This window comes from Leopardus geoffroyi, chromosome B1 (genome assembly GCF_018350155.1).
Source record: "Leopardus geoffroyi isolate Oge1 chromosome B1, O.geoffroyi_Oge1_pat1.0, whole genome shotgun sequence".
NCBI lineage: Eukaryota > Metazoa > Chordata > Mammalia > Carnivora > Felidae > Leopardus > Leopardus geoffroyi.
The window spans coordinates 18,103,066-18,107,143 of NC_059327.1; the positions used below are offsets into that span (position 1 = coordinate 18,103,066).

General features: G+C 35.0%; 1 long non-coding RNA gene across 1 annotated transcript; it reads left to right on the top strand.

Annotated features, from left to right (window-relative positions):
* Nucleotides 1-314: 314 nt before the first annotated feature.
* LOC123582648 lies at nt 315-3,041 on the top strand. The gene is made up of 3 exons (XR_006704501.1): nt 315-417; nt 2,194-2,278; nt 2,934-3,041. It is a non-coding gene; the product is annotated as an uncharacterized LOC123582648 (long non-coding RNA).
* The last annotated feature ends 1,037 nt before the right edge of the window (nt 3,042-4,078 follow it).

Consider the following 4,078-nt stretch of genomic DNA (forward strand, 5'->3'; position numbering starts at 1 on the left):
CCTTCCTAAAAAGGGTTCACAGTCCAGCTAGAAGGAAAAATTCAACAGATGTTTTCCTCTGTTATTATTATGCATTTAAAAATATAAGTATATTTTTAAAAACCAGTATAAAAGGGCACATAGTGAAAACCAAGTCTCCCTCAATATTAATCACACTCCCCATGGGCAACCACTCTTAACATCTGGTGTGTCCTTCATAATTCACGTATGCAGATGTAAACATATATCCACATTTCATCTGTAAAAGGGCATGATAATAACACTTACTATAGTAAAGTTTTTGTGAGAACTAAAGAAAAAAACACAAAGAAGTTGTCATTGTGTTTACAGTAAATACCAGTTATTAATATTTTCCAACTTCATCTATATACCTACCTCCCTATACGGAAGTTAACATTTATCCAGTCTCCAAACTAGGTAAGTAACTCTTAAAGTTATTTTCGAAGTTTTTGCATGTATGAATATGCATGTATCATATATTGTATATTATTACATGTACATATATAAATACAGACAGTTAAGAATTTATCTATATGTGTGTATATTACTGGGGATTAAAGGATTTGCATATTTTCACTTTTATATTGCCAAAGTGCCCTCCAAATAAAAAGTGTGCGCACGCACACTCTCTCTCTCTCTCTCTCTCTCTCTCTCTCTAACACACGCATTCAATACAATATGCTTTGTGGTAATGATTCTAAATGTAATAGGTTATAAGGGTAATAGAACTCTTCAAAATGTGTCTTGTGAGGCAGGTAAAGCTTAAACAGAATGTGCAGTAGGTAAAGAAGAGGAGAAAAGACATGGCATATAAACAGACACATTGTGTGTTATAACATAAGCAATGATGTGAAGCAGGGATTAGATGTGTATATAGACATAGCTTCAGAGTTAAGATGCTGGCTTGACTGAAGGGAAATAAAGTGAGGCATGTAAAGTGAAATCAGACTGTAGAGGAACTTGGAGTCAAGTTTCTGAATTGATGGAGAAGGTAAGCATAGGTTTTGGAGCACTGGAAGGAGATGTAAAAGCAGTGGGGTTTTTTTTTTTTCCTGTTTTTTTTGTTTGTTTTGGTTTGGTCTTTTAGGACAGTCAGGCCTCTTCTCAATCTGGTGATTTGTGTTAATTTTTTTAAGAATTTAAGCACATATTTTTGGTAAGCTTAAGCATAACGTGCAAGCAAATCAACCAGTTCCTGAATTATGAAAACTGTCATTTTCTAAGTAAAATTATTTAAAGAGCTAAAAATCAAGTTGTAATGCAATCGTCCAGAGTTTGCAGCTTTTATTTTATCCTCTTGTTTTAACGTGTAGATTTTATGATTCTTTTATGAATTAATCAGGTTGGTACCAAGAAGTTTTGAAACTATTAGTTTAAACACAGGAATGCTTCATCATGATATTGAACAGCCAATGTGAAAGGGGCTGACAGGATGATTTAATATTCCAGACCTATTTACCTATCCAGTACTTCTTGGCTGATCATTGAGCTTTTGCTGTGTTTTGGGTTTTTGTTTTTTTTAGCTGCTTTCAATACAGAGGGTGAGAATTAAAAGAAAATCTGTTTTGCTATCTATATTTCTCTGTGCATGATTTATATAAAGAATGTATAATCATTTTTATATAGATACTTTACATATGTATTAACGCCATCTCTATTCCTATCTAAATGGTTTGCGTTTGCTTTTTTCATATGCATGATTATTCTAATTATTGCCTTATGGTTTTTCTTAACAAGGTAAGTAGAGGTAAACATGCCAATGTTTGGAATCAGACAGATCTAATTTGAATCTTGGCTAGCCGACTTATTAACCCTGTGTCTTTGTTCATGTCACTTCCGTGAATGTCAGTTTCTTTACCTGAAAATGAAATAATTTTACCACCTACCTCATAGGTTTTTTCCCTATCAATTAAATAAAATGACAAAGGCATTTAACAAGTCACTGGCAGCCATCAAGGAAATAACATGTAATAGCTATTATTATTATTGCTGTTAATTATTACAACAACCATGATTGGAAAACAGACACAGAAATGAAATTTCAGTGAAAGCCTGAACTCTCTTAAAATATATGGAAGTCTTGCCAATCTTTCTTGATATGAAGGGGCTTACAGGTGGAACCACAACTCTGGCTCTGAATTAGAGGAAAAGAGGATGTAGGACTCACTAATTTTGTCTTTCTTCATTTCCCAGCTCTAGCCACTCTGTCATTGCCCTGGCTATCCCTTTCCCTGGGCTCAAATTTCAGCAGATGTGCACATCTACGACATTATGAAAGGTAAATGTTTTATTTTTTTAATGTGGTTAGTGAAAAAAAGGCTTTTAAATATGTATTCCAAACCTCTCATATGGATACTTGAAAAACCATAAATAGGTTTATATGAAGGTATTGAGAAAAGAAAACTTTGAAATTACATTTTTGAGGTAACTTTTTAAAATTCTAATTTCCAATGAAGAATGTGCAGTGTTCATGTAAATATATGCAAATAAATACAGCTGCTTTTCTATTTTACTCCTAAATCTGGCCCTTTGAAATATCTCTGCAAAAACTATTTGCATGGAGGCTGTAATAAACTGTAGTGGATGTCCCCGTTACATAAAACAAAAGTATTCTCTGTATATATACTGCTGCATTTATTATTGCGTACTTTAGAATCACATTATGTGGAGATGGTGTTCTCTAGATCCTGGTGATGGTTTTCACTCAACTGATGTTGGCAAAGGTTAGGTTTCTCCTTTTGAAGCTAGCAGCATCTCATATACAAGCTCCATGAACAGAGACCATGTCCTATTTTGTGCAAGACTCTATCTCCAATGTTAACTATAATATCCAAAAGTAATAATTGTTTAATAAGTATTTGTTGAATAAATGAATAATTAATATCTAGTTTCAAGATTACTAGTGTTTTCATGATATTCTTTAATTGTTGAAGCATCTACACCAGTTTCCCTCAAAATTCTTGAGCGTCCTGAGGCAAAGGAAACAAAAGTAAAAGTGAACTATTGGGACCTCATCAAGATAAAAAGCTTCTGCACAGCGAAGGAAACAGTCAACAAAAATAAAGGCAACCGATAGAATGGGAGAATATATTTGCAATTGACATATCAGATAAAGAGTTAATATCCAAAGGGCGCCTTGGTGGCTCAGTCGGTTAAGCATCGGACTTCGGCTCAGGTCATGATCTCGCGGTCCGTGGGTTTGAGCCCCACGTCGGGCTCTGTGCTGACAGGTCGGAGCCTGGAGCTGTTTCGGATTCTGTGTCTCCCTTTCTCTGACCCTCCCCTGTTCATGCTCTCTCTCTCTCTCTCTCTCTCTCTCTGTCTCAAAAATACATAAATGTTAAAAAAAATTTTTTTTAAAGTTAATATCCAAAATCTATGAAGAATTTATCAAACTCAACACCCAAAAAACACATAATCCAGTGAAGAAATGGGCACAAAACATGAACACACACTTTCCCAAAGAAGACATCCAGATGGCTAACAGACACATGAAAAGATGCTTGACAACATTCATCATCAGGGAAATACAAATCAAAACCACAATGACATACCACCTCACACCTTTCAGAATGGCTAACATTAACAACTCAGGCAACAACAGACGTTGGCGAGGATGTGGAGAAAGAGGATCTCTTTTGCAATGCTGGTGGGAATGCAAACTGATGCAGCCACTCCAGAAAACAGTGTGGAGGTTCCTCAAAAAATTAAAAATAGAACTACCCTATGACCCAGCAATTGCACTATTAGGTATTTATCCAAAGGATACAAAAATGCTGATTCAAAGGGGCACATGCACCCCAATGTTCATAGCAGGACTGTTGATAATTGCCAAAGTATGGAAAGGTCCATTGGCTGGCAAATGGATAAAGAAGGTATGGTACATATATTACACAGCAATCAAAAAGAATGAAATCTTGCCATTTGCAACAACATGGATGGAACGAGAATATATATGCTAAGTGAAATAAGTCAGTCAGAGAAAGATAAATATCATATGGTTTCACTCATATGTGGAATTTAAGAAATAAAACAGATGAACACAGGGAAAGAGAAGCAAAAATAAGATAAAAAGAGT